At 37.8% G+C, this 21,520-nt stretch overlaps 1 long non-coding RNA gene across 1 annotated transcript; it reads left to right on the forward strand.

The window, feature by feature from the left end:
- The first annotated feature begins 1,013 nt into the window (after positions 1-1,013).
- LOC309843044 lies at positions 1,014-19,778 on the forward strand. Its single transcript, XR_014299921.1, has 5 exons — positions 1,014-1,120; positions 10,131-10,272; positions 16,935-17,033; positions 18,873-18,929; positions 19,520-19,778. It is a non-coding gene; the product is annotated as an uncharacterized lncRNA (long non-coding RNA).
- Positions 19,779-21,520: the final 1,742 nt, after the last annotated feature.

Genomic DNA, 21,520 nt, shown 5'->3' on the forward strand with positions numbered 1-21,520 from the left:
ATTAAAGAGGAGAAAAAATACTATGACATTATCAACTTTATAATTATGTCATTTCCATGATCAACAGAATCAAAGAACAAAGGTTATATAATATAATTTAGATGAACAGCCCTGAATAGAGGGTAGCATCACCTTTATTTCCTAATATAATAATTATATATGTTTACAATGGGATATTCCATAAACTACAGGGAATAGAAACACTAATTCAAGAAAGGAATTTTTTGAAAAGGCATGTGATGAGAGAGGTTCCATCAAATACACACTATGTAGCCCCAAACAAAGCAAAGCAACAACAAACAAACTCTCATCTCTTCTTCCTAGGACAATTCTTGCATCACTGCTCTGTTTGGTCATTTTTCATTGAGTTTCCTCAGGTGGTTTATAAATTAATCGAGGAAAGTTTCTTTGTGTTCAAATTCTTTGCATCTCTAAAATACTACACTCTGCTCTATTCATGTAGAAGGCACAGAGTAATCATTTGGTGAATCAGAAATCTAATTAATGAAGCACGCATGACATACTTCCCTAAGACCACAGATACAGTCTTTAAATATTTAGGTAAAGCACATTTTTGTAAATTAAATGACTTTCAATTGAGTGCTTAACGTAATATCATTTAATATTCAACTACACTCTAGTGCCATGTGCCCTCCATGTCCTCCAAAAGAGGCACAATGAATACATAAATAAATAGTCTTAACCAAAGGGAATGAAAAGATGAGGAATAAGGAAAGCATCAGGATGTAGTATAAGATCACAGGCCTAAAAATTTAAAGCTATGACAGTTTCCAGTTTCTAGTTTCTCCTTTTTTTTTTTTTTTCTTTTTAAGAGCAGAACCCATCCCCCTATTTTCATCCCAAGCTACAGACAGTAATCCTCAAATTGTGCTGTGTCCGGGTGTGGCCATGTGACTGAGTTCTCTCCAATATGACGTTACAATATATATCACTTCCAGAAAAGGACATCTTTTAAAACCCTTCAGTTTCTCATTCCTTTTTGTAGGAGGTTAAAATGCTTGCATGGTGGTAAGCCCAGCCTCAATCTTGATTGGACTGCAACACCCTTGAGAAGACACAATAATGAAATGGAAGAAACCTTACTCTCTACTTTAGACAGGTAAGAAGAAAGTGAAGTTCTAGTTGTACAAGGTGCTATATTTTTACCCCTCTGTCTTAGCCAGTAACTAACTCAGTCACACAATGAATAGTATCATGACTGTGTTCAGTGCATTAATTCGATGAAGCTTTATTCATCGTGAGTTGACGGAACCTAGTGCTGACCAGGAGAAATCAGGGGAAGTTTAACTGGTGCGCTGGGGGAACACGAGAATAAGGAAGCACAGGGAGACAGACAAAATCTTGGGAGAGAATTGATGTGAGTGTTATGACTAGTGATGAAGAGCATTTGGGGTGAGAGAGTATGCTTTAGCTTCAAGAGAAAGTAAGAGTATTTAATATTCTAAAATGGAAAAAAAAACAAAAGCCTTAGTTCTTGTCATGCCTGGAGATAAATGTCATACTTAGAAAGTACCTAGAAGTGAGAAATACAAATTATTTAAGTAACTGCTTAACAAAAGTAGGGAGCAAGTAGAGTATGAACAAGATCAAAAGTAAAAAGCTTCCCATTTGAACTCATTTAATGATTTAAGATTTTTTTCTTTAAAAAAAATCACAAATTTCAATATCTGAAATATTACTTCTTAAACTCATATTTTAAACTGCATATAATACTACTGTGAGTTTCAGTTAATGAATATACCCTTCAGGTTGGATCTGTTAGGGTCTGATTTGTGATGCCCCTCTTCCCTTCCCACAAACCAGAATAGCCATGACTTTGAAGGGTGAAAAAAGCCACCACCTCTTAACATTTGTGAAATCTGTCCTCTTTTTGAGAAGTCAATACACAGAATAAGTAAAACAAAGGAGTTAAATATCCAGAAAGGGGATTCAGTTTGTAAGGAAGACAGAATTAGCTAAGGTAAAATTATATAAGAGACTGCGTTTATGTTTGTGATCTTTATGGACTCTCTGCACCTCCTTCACTGAACAAATCGCCTGCGCCAGGGCTGTGCCCTTTCAGGAACACCAACCCAGCCAGTCCCCAATCTGCCTCGGGTGCTTACCAAGCACTCAGTTATACCAGGATTCTCCTGGAATCTTCGTCAAATTCTCAGCTTCTGAACTAAGTTATTTTCCTCAGGGATGCTGAGAGAGTTTATATGCCAAATCACACCAACACCTTCCGCCTGGCCATGCATCTTGTCTCTTTACCCCTAGTAAAAGTGTCTGAGTCTTATGTCCCCCAAAATTATCTCTATGCAGTAAAAATGCCTGAATCTTATGTCCCCAGTAACTGTCTCTCTGCAGTAAAAATGCCAGACTTATTTCCTAAAAAACTATCTCTAGCTTTTAAGGTAGTCCTTAGCCAAAGAGATCGGCTATCAGGAAAATGAAATGGCCACTCCTTTCTCCCTTTATCTATAGATAATATGGATTTATTTTAAGCAGACTTTCTGACGACAGTGCCTGATTGGAATAGAGCAGAATCTCTCATGTTAAGATTCTGAGACAGCATGACAGAGGGCAAACATCTCAGTGGGCAGTCTTTTGGAAATTCACTAGGCATAAGTTCATGTGATACTTTTCAGCCATCAATGCATATTGTTTTAACTATGACATATTTAAGGTTACTAAATCAATCAGAGTTCATGCTTCTGAAACTGACTCAAATATTCAAGTCAAAATTATATTATTTTGGGGGCACCTGGGTGGCTCAGATGGTTAAGCCTCTGTCTTCGGCTCAGGTCATGATCCAGGGTCCTAGGATCGAGCCCCGAATCGGGCTCCCTTTCCGGAGGGAAGCCGACTTTCCCTGTCCAACTCCCCCTGCTTGTGTTCCTTCTCTTGCTGTCTCTTTCTGTTAAATAAACAAATAAAATCTTTTTAAAAATTGTATTATTTTTATTAATTAAAAAAAACACTCTGACATAATGCCTTTTACCTTCAACCTGTTAATATTATATTTTACCTGCCCATTACCATACTGGTCACTCAACTTGCCCCATTCTGTTTTCTATTCTGTGCCTCCTGTATGTGCAACAATGGATATTACTGAACATTTGAGCTCTTCTTGGCTGCTCCAGAATGGCAAAAATGAAAGAAAACAACAACAAGACTCATTGTTCTTATCTCCACACTGCCAAATAGACAGACTTGAAATATCTAAGATTTTCATCCTTCTTGGAAATGGTTTTCAGCTTAAAGGCATTTGACCTGGAGTGAGGTTATATTTCAGTCAGCCTACTCAATGGTATCTAGAGAGGCCCGTCAGCAGAAGCTTAGCAGAAAAAATGTGAGTGAAAGTTCAAGTGCCTGGTAGCTGAGAAAGCTGGAGGAGGGCAAATCGGCTTGAATATCAAAGCTAAGTTCTGTCAAAATGTCAAACGTGATTTTCAAAACAAGACATCCCAGGAAGGCATTAATTGAGGAAGCTTAAATAATAGTTGACCTATTTGACTAAAGGTTATCTTCAAAAGCTTTGAAACAGTTCCTTGGGACATAAGACTCAGACATTTTTATTAGGGGTAAAGGGATAAAATGCATGGCCAGAAGGTGTTGGCATAATATGACATATAACCTCTCTCAATACCTCTGATGAAAATAACTTAGTTCAGAAGCCAAGGGCTTGACAAGATTATAGCACAAGGCTGACATATCTGAGCAAAACGTCTAAGGAATTTCATACCAATGTGTTTAAGAGCAGGGATCAATTATGAACTGATAGTAGAGCTAATTATTTCAGCCTAAGCATTTTATATTTTTAAAGATTTATTTATTTACTTTATTTTTTTAAGATTATTCATTTATTTATTTGACACACAGAGGCCACAAGTAGGCAGAGAGGCAGGTAGAGACAGAGAGAGAGGGAAGCAGGCTCCCCGCTGAGCCAGACGTGGGGCTCGATCCCAGGACCCTGGGATCATGACCTGAGCCGAAGGGAGAGGCTTTAATCCACTGAGCCACCCAGGTGCCCCGAGATTTATTTATATACTTTAGAGAGAGAGGTGTGTGTGAAGCAAGGGCGTCAGCAGATTTAGTACATGGAACCCAACATGGGGCCCAATCTCATGAGTCTGAGATCAGGACCCTGAGACCATGATCTGAGCCCAAACCAAAAGTGGGATGCTCAACCACCTGCACCACCCAGGCTCCCTTAACCCTGAGCACTTTTAAGATAGTGTTTTCTAATACAGGTAGAAACCATCAGGGGAGAAAAAATATTTAAAACTCATAGAATGGCACCAGGTTAATCAAGAGAAGTGTTGGTGACCCGGTCACTGTTCTCTGTATTCAGGGAGGGGGCACAGAAGCCATCAATGCCTGATGCTATACAACTTTTTTCCTCAAATTGAGCAACAACCTGGTCTGCGAAGGCTGTGCATAAGCATTGTCTGCTGGGCCGCTTGGCAGCAATTTTCAGTCTATTTCTGTAAATTGAGCTTCACAGTGCCCTTTGAATGTTTTCCCCTCTAGATTACAGGGGCTCCAATGCTGTTCAGTATACAGGACTCACTTTTGCCTTTAGCTGCCTTGCAACATAATCGGGCCCGGATAAATTGAGTAGTGCACCTCATTTTTATTAGTCGGGTATAACATTGCCAGCAGAACCAGTGGGAGTGCTTTCAGGTTTAGTGAAAGATAGAGGAAAATAGTCAAAAAGGGAGTTGTCTCCCTGATTCGAACTTTAGAACAGTCGAGACTCAAACTGCCCCACTCTCTGGCTGAGAGTTTCTTTCATGATTCAATGAGATTTTTGTAAGAGATGCTTCAGGAATAAGTGAGCAGATGTTCTTACTCTTTTGCAAGCCTGTGCTTAAACTGACTGAACAGTAGCAACCAGGTATTATTGCTTTCCTAAAAACAGTGTGGGGAGGTGACATGCACCAGGAAATTCTACATAGGTGACATGTACCCTGTCATATCCCAGTGTCCATATGCTTAGTTAGGCACCACAGCCCAAGCATCTCTTTCCTGACATAATGATTAGGAAGAACTCACTCTTGTCCTCTCACTGTGACTTCACATGCATGAAATTACTTATTACTAACTCTGGATAACAACAACAAAAATTGGCTCTGTGTGACCACTGATAGGAGCAAATCACCACCTCCCATTACAAATGCATCCCCAGACATGTTTCTCTCTGGGTGTGTCTGTAGCTGTTCTTCCTTCAGATGCTTCACACAATGGGTTTGGGAAGATCTCAAGCAAGGTCACAGAGAAAGCACCTATCCTTAAAGTCACAAGCCTCAGAAATCGTCAGGTTGAATTTTGTTGATAATTTCCTCTCTACCTTCTGTCCTGAGAGGTTTCACATTTAATTTAGTAGGAAAGGAAACCAGTTTGGTTATGGCAGTGGGTTACTGCAATCCTAATTCAATTCATACGTACTACCGAGGAAGTGAACTCATATGCCGGGTATCTATTTATTGTAATAATACTGGTAATTTGGAAAGGCAGCACTATGAGTCCACTGAAGCTGTCTTGCTCTGACCAACAGGCAGGTAGTAAACTAACAGCCTACATTACACAAGCAGTCCTTAAACTTATACAAGGGTTAGACCTGTCATAACCCTCTCTTTCCCTTGTGTATTTTCTATCCCGCCCAGGTTTACATTCAGTGCCTCCTTCAGAGAACTCTTGATCACACCTTCCCACGCGGAAGTCCCAATGCACTGCTCATTTCCATGCTCCAACTTGGCTTACACATCATCTACCGGACATTGTTTGGTATTCTTTGCTACCCTCTTGCCACATTGCAGTCTTTTCTTAAAGATAGTCCTAAAATAATTTTTTTTTCAAATATACATAAAACATAATATCCTTCTATGACAAAAACTACGCTTGAAGCAGGATTTTATTTTCTGGCTTGACGTATTATGATTTGATATATTTGAGACGTTGGTTGATAATACACTGGCTTCTCTTCTACTTCTTTCTACCACTACTCTTGTGTTTACTTCTATTTTTACCCCAAGGCCTGTTTTCTTCCTAATCATTAGTCCTATTTATTTTAAAGCAATATCTACACTTGATTACATTAATAGTTATCACTGTTGATTTTATTACTTATCATGCTACTTCCCAAACCTCTTAAATATAAAACATGAGTACCCTCTCCGCATACACTTATGAACTCAAAAGTATCCTTTAATGTTACTCACATGTGATTGTAAAATACTTCTAAGTAAAAAGTTCTGTTTGCAGAGTTCAAGGACATGATGGTGAAAATTTTCAATATTGTGGATTGAAATAAGCCAATGTCTTAGTATTCAGAAACTCTATTTATCTACTTCGACACAGACCATTTAGCCACTTTTCAATAATTAACACTCCTCCAAACCCTTAGAGCCCAGGTTGCTTTATGCATCACCTAAATGTTTACAGCCTGGAATGGATGCCAACCATAGTCATCCTCAATGGTGCACATTTTGAAAAGAATTAAAAACATCTATTGGTGTTCTTAAGATTTACACATCTTCTTACTAAGAATATAAACAATGAGTTTATACTGAGTCAATGCTTCCTCTATTTAGATGTGACCTAATTCTATGAAGGACAAGAAAAGACCGTCAGTGAGGACAGCAGATGATCTATCTTGTGTTGCTTGTGTCTGGCACTGTGCAAAACTTAAGCTATTATTCCTTATGTCAAACCTCAACTATGATTTGAAGAGTACAAAAATAACACAGAAGTTAACCCATTTGGTCTCAAATCCTGCTTCCTGACATGTTTTTACTACTTACGCAAAACGAGTAAGTTATCACTTATAAAGTGCCAGTCACAGTGCCACATCTTAATGAATTAAATACACTTAATTCTCACAAAATTCCTAGAGGGTAGGTACTATTATTATTCTCATCCTATATTGGAAAACTGAGTCTTAGAGAGTTGAGAAACTTGACCTAGGTTATTTAAGTCATAAGTGGAGTAGGGACTCAAACCCAAGCAGTCTGATTCTAGAGAACATGCTATGCATTCTTACATTTCACTGTCTCGGCTTCATGGTGCTTGATTCCTTTTCTTTCTTTTTTTTTTTTTTTAAGGATTTACTTATTTATTTGAGAGAGAGAACACGAGACACAGAAAGAGAGAGAGATCACAAAAGAGGTGCGGTGGAAAGAGACGCAGACTCCCTGCTGAGCACAGAGCCCTACAAGGGAATTGATCCTAGGACCCTGGGATCATGACCTGAGCTGAAGGCAGACGCTTAACCTACCGACTAAGCCCCCAGGACCCCTGCATGCTTCCTTCTTAATCAAGTCTGGAGACACAGCCAAGCCTTGCCACAGCAGATGAGATGGGGATGGGCTGGGCCAGGGGAGGGGTAAATCTGAAATTAGTGTCACCTCAAATTTGGTATCCTTGGGTCTGTGCTCCTTCTACCAAGCAGCAGTCCCTCCCCAGTCCATTTGTGATTTGCCAGTCCTTGTGCTGGAAATTCTGCCTGGTTTCTAAAGTTCCTCTAGATGCCTTCACTTTTCCATAGACCACCCCATTCTTTGGAATCTTGAACCACTACTTATCTCTTATCAACTCCCCACATGAACTGTATCCCTCTTTACCTCAATCGTGTCCTAAAATTTACCTTCAAATTGGATAAAACTTCCTGAGATTATGAAAGAACCATTGGATGCAAGTAAAGATAACCATCATGAAGGACCTTAAGAGTTAGAAGGGATTATTTTCCTCTGAATTTTCCCCTGAATGTCCCAAATTTCTCACTGTCCTTAAAACTACAGAATCTGTGCTCATCAGTGTGGGTGGGAGGCCTGTATTTCAATGTCTCCTCTTCCACTTTTGGACGCTTACGCATTGCTTCACCCACAACTCCAGATCTTCCACATTAGCTTCTTTTTTTAAACCCACTGCAGGAAAGGTGCGGTTTCCCAAAGATACCAAATGTTATTTTTATTTCTGTTTTTGATAATAATTAGTTTTTAATCTGAGGCTTTATTCAAATACATTTAGTCCTTTTCCTTTTTATTCTTCTTCCCTGATTCTCTCTATTGATTTTATTAGAAGAAGACAAGAAGACACACCTGTCTTCTTATTTCTTGTCTTTCCTGTCTCCTTGAAGAGAAAAGAAGGAAAAAAACATAACTTCATCACTCCTATTTTGTCCTCATTCCTGGTAGCTAAGATTCACTTATGTGGTTACAGTTAAGGGCTCACTCTTATTTGGCAAATTTAGCATTCAACACAATGCCTAGAAAAGTATAGGTGCTCTCTAAATTTTTACTGAATAAATAATTATTTATTATCTTATCTTTATTATTACCATATCAATATAGCAAAATGTTTCATAGCAAAAAATAAAATAAAAACAAAAACTCTCATTTAATTAGCAAAAGAGTAAATACATTTTTAAGCTTCTTTATTTTTATTTTTTTTTCATTTTTAAGCTTCTAAAAAAAGAAAAAAATAAGTATTTATAGATACAGAATCTACCCTTTCTCAAACTTAAATCCTTCTTTCTAAATTATAAAGAATCACCAGATTCTCATAGAGATCACTTTTTAATTCCTACCATTTTCAAAGTTTCATTCTTTATAGAGTATTCTAGGGAAAAAAAAATGACAAAGGGTTCTAAAATTCAAGCACTGATCTTGGGAAAAACTCAAACTGTAGAAAAATGTTTATATATAAAGAGCAAATGCAACCTTGAGTAGACTTTCTTAGCTGCCAGTTTTAAATCAAAATGAATCAAGTGTTTACCTGTGGGGAAAATTCTTGATTTTATATCACAGCGTCCCCAAGGGCAGGGGTAGAAGCTCAATAAATACTTGTTGAATTGACTTTCAGCATTTTGAGAAAACTAACTCTTTTGGGAATTGGTGTTTCACTTCTGCCTCAATTTTTCATGGCCTTTCCCATTAGAGAAAAAGAGAGAGAGAACATCATTTTTAATATCTGCTTTACATTTTCCAAGGTTTCTTAAATATTAACAGTTTGGAAATGATTTAGTTGCTATTTCTAATTTTTAATGGTTTTAATGAAAGAAAAGAGTGAAGAGGAAATTAAATGTCATAAAAAAAGATAAGTGGGGGCGCCTGGGTGGCTCAGTGGATTAAAGACTCTGCCTTCAGCTCAGGTCATGATTCCAGGGTCCTGGGATCGAGCCCTGCAGCATCACAGCATCAGGCTCTCCGCTCAGTGGGGAGCCTGCTTCCTCCTCTCTGTTTCTGCCTGTCTCTCCACCTACTTGTGATCTCTATCTGTCAAATAAATAAATAAAATCTTTGGGGGGAAAAAAAAAAAGAAACAAAAGTGAATGGAAAGAAATACTTGGAAGAGCAGAAAATCTGAAAAGAATTGGCAAGTAATTTTCTTATAAAACATGAGAATATGGGCTCATATATGTGTAAACAAACACAGACACACACCTGTACTTGGAATTCATATGTTGTCACAAAAGAAAAACAGCATACTTAGGAGTGTCATAATGTTTAGGTTATAGAAATGATGATTCTGGGGAATTTGAAATACATGAAATGTTTAGGGAATATTTTAAAAACTTTTTTCCAGAAAAATATTTTCCCTCACAATTACAAACTATTTACATATGCTTATTTTTTTCTAATACAAAATTCAGAAAACCATCTGCCTTTTTTGAAAAGATCTGAACTTTTGGAAGGCCATTTATTACCACAATACATACAGTATTTGTATTCTCTTAATTATCTCGATTGTTTGATTAGTTCAATTTTACAATATCAGTAAAATAAGGAACTATGAAAGTGTTGGGAAGATTTTCATATTTTTATCAGTGTATGTATAAATAACTCAATTTATCATTTAGTACATACATAGTTGGGATTGATACTTTTCATTTCTATATTTGAAATCAGATTCCATTGACTTTTTTTTTTTTTTGGTTTTGTTTTAAACAAAGACATGATGATTGTTTCAAAGATTTGTAAAGCTTCTTCTGTCGAAATTGATATTTACCCATAAAGTTGTTGTGGGTTTTTGGTTGTTGTTGTTTTTCAATATCAGAGTAGTCACCTTGGAATTAGTACAGCTTTCAGGAATTCTCAGGTTTATTCTGATTTCTCTTCTGACAGATGCCATGTTGAAGACAGGTGGACTGTTGTCCCTCAGTAAGCAAATTGACTATACATCGCTTGCTATTTGGAACTGAATTAACATGTTCAACACATCACTGAGTAACGTGAAAGTCATCTTCATTAAATGAGGGAAATATGGGTAAGTTATTCCTGCAAGGCCACTGACTTTGGAAATAAGGCTTCCTTTTGAATCCTTTATTTTGTTAAACGGAGGTATAAATGATATAAGTAACTACAGACAGATAAGTTTTCAGTAGAGAAAAATTTTAATAAATTAAGTGAAAACTAAACTTGAAATATCAAATATCTCACATACTGAAAAACTACAGTGATTATGGGATTACTTCCTGTAAACTGCGAGGTGTTCTGAGTCAGGTTTGGGAGAATTTTTAATAGTATCTATAAAGTTGAATGTGGTAGTTTTCCTGACTGAAGGCCTAATACACAGTTCTTCTATATGATAAAAACATTTTCTTCTGACATCTTTCAATCACTGCAAAAACCTAACTGGCTATTCATGTGGTGCTCAGAGGCCTAAGTAGATAATTAGCCATTCTCTACCTTAGCTCCCCATCAAGATCTGAATTATCTCTGGGGTCTAAACACCATTTATTTATTTATATTTTTACTTCCACTCCTTAATAAAGAAAACCACAATTTAAGTACACAGTGTAGTGATATATCTTTAATGACAAGTGAATTATGCTTCTTTGTTTACTCCACTGTTTCCCCTTCCCCAGCTGCAGAAGTTTCTGGGAGCTTGGTTGGTTCACTAGTAAGTAATTGCTAGTAACACCAGGGGTTACTAGATAAACATTGCCCAAAACAACAGCAACAAAACTCTTCCCCGTAGCCAGGGACAGGAAATTGTTAAATTTCATACCTACATAAGGACTCATTTGACATGCACAATTTATTTTCAATCAGCCAGAAAGATGTCAAAGTTCATGATCATGAGTCAACCTCTCATCTGCAAGAACAAAACACACCTATCTATATAAACCCAGGATGTGAGAAAATGCTATTTTAATTTGCATGTAGCCATTTGATATTTATCAAGTCTGCACGATGCAGAATGCTCACATGATCTCTGCCCTATATGAGATACTGTTTCTTCATAATTTTGATATGTAAATACCAATTCATAAATTTCCAAATCACATATTAGATGATGTGTAACTGGGGCCATCACAGCAGGTTTTTTTTCAGCGAGCCAATAATGATAATTTTACAAGTTCTAGGGAATTTATAACAGGAACAAATCTGAGAAATAACTGAATGCAATATTGTTAAATGTATGGCTGAGAAGACAGGAAGAAAACCAAGCCTAGCCACGGTGACCAGGGAGTTCTACATAAAAATCAGGCCGATGAATAGTCAGTCAAACAGCAGGACTCACATATGACTGATAATTAAGGAAGTAGGTCATCAAAATGAAGCTTAGAGAAATAGGTAAGCGAGATAGTATTTGTGCTTATCTTCTCCACAAAGTAGGAGAAACTCACTAGACTTGGGGAATTGAACATTTAGATGATTTGAAAGGCATTTTGTTATGATCATGGTTGTTTCACTAGACTTTATCCTATATGGACAAGAAATTCCTCCCTAATACTGACCACCTCCATTTTGTTTTGATTCCAGATTTATCTATTTAACAGTTCCAAAGAACCCTGATACTAAAGAGGGCACACGTAAGCATATTAGAGGCACATATTCTGGGGATTGGAAAGATCCTCAGGTTAACATGAGATAAGCCTGATTCATTCATTGGTCCTTCATACATTGTATTAATGTGAGTCAGTCCCAGACTGTACAACATCAGTTTTAAATGAATTCGCAGGAAGTTGTTTTGGGAAACTTCAAAACTTCTAAAACACACACGGAAGCAAAAACAATCCCCGTGAAAGTACAGCCTTTAAGTCAAACACATGTTTGTGAAGTCGACTGGCCTCTCTGAGTGGCATCAGCATAAACTTCTCACTCACCACCATCCCCTGTGGAGCAGGAGTTATGTTTTACTACAGCTGGTGTCACTAGCATTGAGCAGGGACCAGTTACATAAGAGGTGCAAAGTACAGTATAATTGTAGGTTGCTCCTCTCTAAATGTATCACGCATGTACTCACTGTGTCATTAGCTGCTCAAACCTTTACCTTTAACCTAAAATTCATCCATTTAATAAATTCATATTGGGTGCCTGTTACATGTCAGGCACTACTCTTTATGCTTGGAGTACATAAATAAACCAAGGGAAGATCCTTATCCCTGTGGAATTTATTCAATCCCTAATATTTAAAGACTACCTTCTGTCTCTGATCACTCTCTCTCTCATTGTCTTCCTTGGTTTCTCCTTTCTCAGAATCTCACCTTCTTTGCCTGTGTCTTTGCTGGCATGCATATCTTCATTTATTTCATGTTCCCTTTGGCTCAGGTCATGATGCCAGGGTCGTGGGATCAAGCCCAGTGTTGGGTTCCCTGCTCAGCAGGGAGCCTTCTTCTCTCTCTCCTTCCTGCTAAAGCTCTCCCTCACTCTCTTTGTCTCTCTTTCTCTCAAATAAATGAATAGAATATTTTTTTTAAAGTGAAAATTTATATATAGCTATTTAAATTTGTGTGTGTATATGTGTGTGTGTATGTACTGGTGAAGAGCTTTCAGTGGGGCACTGAAAGTTGGTGCCCCATTCCCTGTACTAACCTTAGTCTTGCACTGTTCTATTAAACCAGCAGCCTCTGAGTTGTGTGGTAGATGACAGGACCAGTGGATGCCACTTTCTTTGCTGTGATGCAGGTCACTAGATCGCTTCTATGTTAACATAGTAAACACTCTGTAAGGCTTCAGATGGAGAGACTGGCCAGACTGAAGCAGGACTAGCTACAGAATTGGTTAGGCCCATGTAAAATGAAAATGTGGAGTCCCTTGCTTGAAAATTAAGAATTCCAAAGTGGCAACTGAATAACATTAAACCAAGCATGGGACCCTTCTGAGTTTGGGCCCCGATGTGACTACACGGGTCTCATGCCCAGAAAATTAGTCACAGACTGCAGGAAGGAGTGATAAATCCACAAAAAAAGCACATGTTGATTATAAGCAAAACGAATCACTGCCCTTTTCAGGGAGTAATGAATTCAATGTAATTAGTTTGCTACCAAGTGGCTAGTTGGCCTCAAAGGATAGTGCCATAAGTGGGTCAGCCTTGGTCTCTTTTGCTAGAACATGGATGTTAGCAATGCCAAATCAGCTTTGGTGTGTGAAGCTCAAACGGTTGGGCCCATGCATATTTGCATCCCTGATATCATGGCTATCTACTCCTGCACCCATTCTGTCAGAATTAAGTTGGCCAATGTATGTTAGAGGCTGTTGGACATCAACTGATTGAGTCATTTTTGTCCAGTTGGTTTGTGTGTCTTTCCTGGTGAGTAATCTCTGGTGTAAGTTAATACATCATACAAAAATCTTTTTTTTTAAAGATTTTTATTTATTTATTTATTTGACAGACAGAGATCACAAGCAGGCAGAGGGAGAGGGGGAAGCAGGCTCCCTGCTGAGCAGAGAGCCCAGTGTGGGGCTCAATCCCAGGACCCTGGGATCCTGACCTGAGCCGAAGGCAGAGGCTTTAACCCACTGAGCCACCCAGGCGCCCTACATCATATAAAAATCTTAATACACTCCCAATTCCATGCCTCTTCCTCTGACCTTGATATTCCCTGCTTTTTTCCTTCCAGGACTTTGAACAAACTAGTCACCATGACCCACTGTTTAGTATATATTTATCTCACACAACTTATCTTTCCATTCAAAGTGTATCATCAGCTACACAATTTAAAATTTAAAGCTCTCTATTCATTGAGAAAGTCTTTTTTTTTTTTTTTTTAAGAGTCAGAGTAAGGGCGAACAGGGGTGGGGGAACAGGGAGAAGGTGAGAGAAAGAGAATCTTTTTTTTTTTTTTAAGATTTTGTTTATTTATTTGACAGAGAGAGAGAGATCACAAGTAAGCAGGGAGGCAGGCAGGTGGGGGTGGGGGGAAGCAGGCTCCCCTCTAGCAGAGAGCCCGATGTGGGGCTTGATCCCAGGACCTTGAGATCATGACCTGAGCAGGAATCAAGACCCAGACACTTAACCAACTCAGCCACCAGGTACCTTGAGAGAATCTGTCATTATAGTCAGTCACTAATGCCCTCCCTGACTGGAGTGCTAGTGCAAAAATTTTTCATTTGTAGCCCAGGCAAAAGTGCCATCTGCGCCATGGGCCAGACCTGCTGCAAGACTCCTCTCTGGATCTTTCTCAAACCTGGCAGCTTTCTATGTTACTCAGTAAATGGGTTAGATCAGCATTTCTAAATGTAGAAACTGCCACTATCAAACCCAAAGAGACCTACAAAGTACTTGCTTTCTTCTTAGTGACGGGAAGTGTGAAATGAAATAAATTGTTCTTAACTTTGGAAGGCATTCCCTAGCATATTCCAAAGCACATGGGATGGGCCCCTGACTCTTTGCAGATTTATCTTCCACCTTAACAGTGCACACAGGTTTAAAATGTCTCTAATAGGGGCGCCTGGGTGGCTCAATAGGTTCAGCTTCTGCCTTCTGCTCGGGTCCTTATCCCAGGGTCCTGGGATCAAGCCCCACCCAGGGCTCCCTGCTTGGCAGGCACTACACTATCTCTGTCCCTGTCTCTCTCAAATACATAGATAAAATATTTTTTTTAAAAAGTCTTTGATACACTTGCAAATCTTGCTCATCTGATCTGATCGCAGGACATAATCAATCGAGTAGAACAATGTAATGTTCTGCAGAATGTCCTTGTGATCCAAACTACATTATGATAGGATGAGGGAGAGTATCCATACACCCGAGGCAAGACTACAGAGGCACCCTCTTCTCTTCTACATGTAAATAAAAGCCACTTCTAGTCCTCCTTACTCGTAAGGATAGAAAATCATTCATTTATTGAACCAATAGCCACATGCCAAGTACCTAAGTCCACGTTAATCTGTTCCAACCAAGATATCACATGCAGCACAGCAGGTGCAGTGGGGACAAATACTGGCCTGAGTTTACAAGAGCCCACACTGTCATACTTCAGAATCTGCCAGTTCTGGGTAGCGGCCGGACTACTAAATTAAATGAAAGTAGAGTGGGAATCACCGTATCTGCATTTAGTCCTTTAAAAGTGTCACTAATATATTACTATTTTTAATTTACTAGATTAGCTGTGGGCTCGATTTGAAAGACTTCCACTTGACTTCCCTTACTGTGTCAGCCCTAATACTGTAGGCAAAGAAAATGATGCTGGGGTTTTGCCAACCACCAAATACGTCCATTTCAATGATGCACTTGGGATTGAGAAAAGGACTGCTGGAGAGATCCATTAACACATTTGAGCCAGGACTCCATTTATTCTATGACACTCCTATGTTCCCTCGAATGAAAATTCTAATATAGTTCATAAATAAGAAAAATGACCCATAGGTAATAGTAAGATAAAGGAGTTTCAATGACAAAATGAGTATGAGGTCATTAGTATTCACCAGTAGAGTAACATTGTGTCTTCCGGTAAGAATTTCCGATCAGGTACCATGGTATTTCGGATATCATAGAAATGTTTGATTCTACCAATGAGCTAGTCTCCTTTAAAACAAGTAAGTATTTAAATCAGAAACTCTGGCTTATGAATTATTTCTAAATCTGTATTCTATAACTCTTAAGAGAGCTGTTGAAAGGGTTTACTCAAAAACAAATGTAAGTTTAAAATTTTACACTCAGTGGATTATCTGTTAAAGGTGACAGAAAGATGTTAATCGGGAGAGCACTAAAGAGCTATTTCAGACTGGGAGAGCCTGAGAGATCAAGAGGCAGAAGAGGGGCGATATGACTCACTGGCCTTACTGATTCCTACTTCATCACTACCCGTTGACGAATACCGCCATCGATCTAAATATACCATCACACCTGCATCCAGTCACCTTGTATTACGTCCATGTTCTTTATTCAGAAAATATGTTTTGAAAAACATATGAATCTGAACTTATGGGGTTTTTTTCCTTTTTTTTTTTTTTTTTTTTTTTTTTTTTTGGTTAACCTATCTTGTACATCTAGTATGTTACCTGTCTAATAAATGTTTTGCTTTCCAGCAACCCAAACACTGCCTGGCACTTGGCAGGCCTTCATTAAATAAAGACCAAATGAATGAGTGCATAGAGCACAGCAGTGAACAAACCTCAGTCCTGGGTTTCATGGAACAACACGTTAGTGTGAAAGACGATGATGTCACCAGACAATCACAAAGTAAAAACCACCAGGCAAATGCACTATCACTGGAGCAAGTATAAGGAGCTCCAATGACCTGGAGCCCCAAAAGTAGGCTCTCCAAAGACAATATCATCTGGTCAAGGACCTAGAAAATGAGTAGGAGTTAAAAGAGCTTATGTCTGGAGTGTGACTGAGTCATGCACAGGCAGAAAAGAGCATCCCAGGCAAAGCATTATAACTGACACAAAGGCCTGGAGTCAAGGGAGTGTTAGGGATGCAGCCTTGGTTGGTGCTTCCCTTCATGTATTTGTTGTTTTTTTTTTTTTGGTATTTTGTCAGCCTCGACTTCCAATGCTTCAGGAAGCTAAAAAGCAACAGATACTGAAAATAATAAACGTGATTTACTTATATTTGGTATTTAGGCATTTATAATAGACACTTTTATCTTCACGAAAGCAAATGATATAATTCTCATGGACAGAGTTTTGATTCTGTATGGTACGGTATGACATTTCATCATGTCTTCCCCTAATGTTTATAATGATAAATAGGTTGTCATCCTAACTCATCAGAGCAACATTTCATGGAACCATATGAAGACTAATGCTATGATAATGTGTCTATTACATGCTACCTTGAGGGGAAAATCCGTAAGTAGTACTCTCATGCTCTAAAGATATTTCATATTACAAAATGGCAGAGGCCGAACACTGAAACCTTTACCAGTTTCTAGGCAGGTTGAATTGTTTCATGATGTGGGTGTACTTCTACAACCTATGAGATTAAGAATAACATAAGTATTTCGACTATATTCACTACTCTTTGAACAAATGAAAATGTAGCATGTTATTTTATACTTATAAATTAATATCTAACATTTTTCTTGATGAATGTATATATATTTGTCTATACATGGTCAATACATGTATTAACTATGCTAACACAATAATATGTAGCTGTATCATTACAAATATTAATAAATACTAATTCTGGAAAATTTCGAGATACTTTGTTAGAGATTTATCTCTCTACTTGTACTGATTTTAAGAGAAAGTGCAAGAAAAAAATCAAGATTTGGCTATAAAGCCTTTTCAGTATTCTGAAGTTCTTATTTTCACATACCGAACATGAGAGCGCCAGCCCACAGAGAAAAACTCCGTACTCCTATTATTACTTGGTCTGAGTCTTTAGCAACTTTATGGGCAAAATATTTTTAAGGTTAAAAAAATATAGAAAGAGTATAATGTCCTTTAAATGTTCTTTTATGTTGGTGTTTGGATCCTAAAAGGCAGGGAAAAAATACTGCAACAGTGGTGATATGAACAGCCTTGAACAATGTTGTTTTATATGCAATGACGATGCATAACAGAAGAAGCCAAAATGAGTCAGACGAAAGTATATCAAGCCCATTTTCCTCATTTTGATTCAGAGGTTTTTTGCTAAAAATCACAAGCCAGTCTTAGTGGCAAGCTTCAGAAAACTTGCACAGCTCTGATAAGAAAGGACATCGCTCATAAATATTCATTAAAAATTACCTTTTCTGGATCATGAATTTTTCAAGCAGACACTGATTTGACCTCTACAAGGAACAAAATCCAGCCTATAGTGGAGTGTCTCCTATTTCTGACAAAAAAAGGTGAAAAATTGGTTTTCCCAGCTAAGCAGCTACTTTGTACACCGCGTGAGGTCTGAGGTCAGTTACCTCTGCGCTCCACACACTTGAGCATTAATATTCATTCGAATTACAATCTTTACATTCTAAAGTCCTGCTCCTACTTTTCTGAAACTGATTGTGTGGCAGGCCAGGGTTTGCATTTTAACTAATTTTTAAAGTAACTTCATCTAACTTCTCTGTTGCTAAAAAATGTATGAATTCAGTAATTTTCTTTAGAAAAAAGTCACATCTGCCTGTTTTGAATTTATATGCCCTCTCACTGAGGATAAAAGCCACGTTTTTCCTGGTAATTATCTGCAGAGTGGGTGAATGGATAGAAACATCTACATTTATGTCTATCAGAGAGCTATTGTTGGCATTTCATCTTCATATAGCTCCTCATAGTTCATACATACAAAAGGAGCTTTGCATTATTTGGGGGCATGTTTTTTGCTTGCATTGTTATTCCTAAAATATCTCAGTGGGGTAGTCAGCATTACCACCCGCATTGTTTAAATAGACTAACTGATAAGTAGAATATGAATTTTGACAGCAAATCGTGTGCAAACTTAGCAACTAAACAGGAATATCTTTCCAGAACTTTATCCCAGGTTCTTGTTTTAGGTTAAACCCTAGAATTATTGTACCTAACGTCTAAGATTCATATTTGGGTAACTTCAGAGAGTAATCAAAAGTGACCAAAGAAACACTTTAACCACATATAGTTCAAGTTATGGTGGGGTAATTTTGATTTTTTTTTCCTCATGCAGTTATACAGCAGTAATAGTCTTCTTATTACAGCAGGATCCTAATCTCCGCTCCTTCCTTTCTCTAGATTTATGATCCTGGACATATTTGAACCTTTCTACTTGCTGTCCATGTGAAAATGAAGGTAACTCCTTTAGAGAATTTACAAGGCTCCTCAGTTTATTCTTGGCACTCCAAAGAGTTACTTTTTAAGTACAGAATTAACTTGATTTAAATACGATGTAACTTAGCACAAAGATGGTAATGGAACTTTTACTGGGATGTAGTCTCCAAAAGGAATGGAAATGTGCCAAACTGAAAATTTCTACCCCACCCTCCTCCATTCAAAAAAAAAAAGAAAAAGAAAAAAAAGAGAAGAAAGAAGAAAAAAGAAAAGTCTTAGAGAAGCAGCACAGGAGAATAGGGAGTACTGCAAAAAGGTGGTTGAGTTACAGTCTCTGCTTCTTCTGGTTTTATTCAGTTTTTATTCCTAATCCAGCCCGTATTACCTCTTAGTAAGTGCTCATCTGATTAGCATAGAACAATTCTTTGAGGGTGGAACCTGCATATTATTTCAACAGCCTTGGTAATTCAATAAGTCACATGCTGATGTTGCATCTTTTTGACCTTTATCTCCCAAAGCCTTCTATATAGTTGCTCCTGGATATAAGGATTGTCAGCCTGTCCTCCTTAAATCTGTTGGCTCCTGGCCCTAACTCCATTCTTTCATGACAGAGTGTGGAACAAGGAGCAGGAGTTATGCAGGGGAGGCTGAGGACCATCCAGACCTTATTCACTCGTCCTTCCCCTTCCACCCCAAGGATGTCCATACCCTACAGCTGCCAGCTTTAATAAAGGAAAATGCACAACATCCAATCACATTTGAATGTCAGATAAACAATGAATAATTTTATAGCACAAGTGCTATAGCACAAATATTTGTGACATATCTATAATAAAATTATTTGGTTTTTTAGATGAAATTCAAATTTAACTGGATGTCCTGTATTTTATCTGACACCCCTCTCATGTAGCCCAAATTCATTCAAAGAATCTGTTGCATGAAGAAAACAATTGCTTTTAACCTCTTTCCCATTATCTTCCTCACTCACACAGAATGGCAGAAGTCCCCAGTGTAGTTTTTACTTCATTTTTATACTTCCATATTATGCCATCAATGTAAATCACCAGATAAATCTGTCATGCTTTTATTTCTACTGTGGAGTCACATGTGACTAGAGTTGTTAGGGTCTATATCCACAAACTATGGCAGAATTCTTTAACAGTCAAAAATACCCTTAAAGATTTATTAGAATGTCACAGTTAGAAGCTCTTACACAGTCTCTCAGCAAATCCATTATAGTCTGCTTTTCTTGCCGCATTAAAGGACAATGCTATTATGCTATTGTTGAGCATTAAATGAAGTAGAAGGCTTGAGGTTGGAGCCATGTTGCATGAGAAACAGATCATAGCCTCTGGCTCCTGATGGTCATCAAAAATTGTTTTTTATTTAATTTCCATAACAGACTTAACTTGTTGCCAAAAGCATCACTTTACTTTGTATCATATTCCTAGGAAAAGGCATTTACAGAAAGAAAGAAAAGAAGGAAAGAGAGAGGAATGAACAAAGAAGGGGAGAGAGGGAGGAAAGAAAAACAAGCTTTCAGAACTCTAGTATTCAGAAATATCATTACTTTCCAAATAGTATTCAATAAAGATGATGAATACATACTGATGATATAAAATGTTAATTTATATAGAAATGTCTTGAAATTAAAAACAGATCACCAAAATATACATTATTTGTTTAATGTGTTTAATGTGTATTTAAAGTATTTTATTTTATTTTTTTATAATTTTTTTAAAAATTTTTAGTAAACATATAATGTATTATTAACCCCACGGGTACAGGTCTGTGAATCACCAGGTTTACACACGTCACAGCACTCACAATAGCACATACCCTCCCCAATGTCAATAACCCCAGCCCCCTCTCCCAAACCCCCTACCCGGCCCCCGCAACCCTCAGTTTCTTTTGTGAGATTAAGAGTCTCTTATGGTTCTAACATAAAGTATTTTAAATATAAAAGGACAAAAATGTAGTGTACAAAATTTGGATGAATAAATGTTATACCACGGTATGTCTAAAAATCATTCTACTATATTGTTTCTAGTACAAATTATTCTTTTCAATAAAGAAGCATGTTTGTTGTTAAGAATGTTTAAACTTTTCCTCTACCAGGCAAACAGAACAGACCACGAAAATCCAAACATGTATTCATTCACTTTTGTAGCGTGAGAGCAGATGGTAAGAAATGACTGCCCCCCCCCCGCCCTGCCCTACAGTGGGCTCTCAGCACAGGGGTATTTGGCTACATCACTCTGCAAGCACCATAATAGCTATATTTTCTCAGATGCTACAAGTGCATTTTTAATATTAAAAACAATATTTTACCATGTTAAACTTCTATTAACTTTGTGTTTTCACATGACACTTAAATTAGCTTCTGACAGATACAACTCCATATACATAGAATAATGGATTGAGCCGATGTGCTTGGTATGAGAGGTGCAGTCAGAAGAGGAGACGTATTATGTTCTACATTTGATTGTTTATGCACGACAATACATTTAAGCTGAGTTTCAGCAAGCCAGTTGCCAGAGATTCAAAGCCTGGCAAATAACACATTCTCTTCACAAAATAAAAATGTACAGGCATCCACACCAGCTTACAAG

Source organism: Mustela nivalis, assembly GCF_964662115.1.
Source record: "Mustela nivalis genome assembly, chromosome: 1".
NCBI lineage: Eukaryota > Metazoa > Chordata > Mammalia > Carnivora > Mustelidae > Mustela > Mustela nivalis.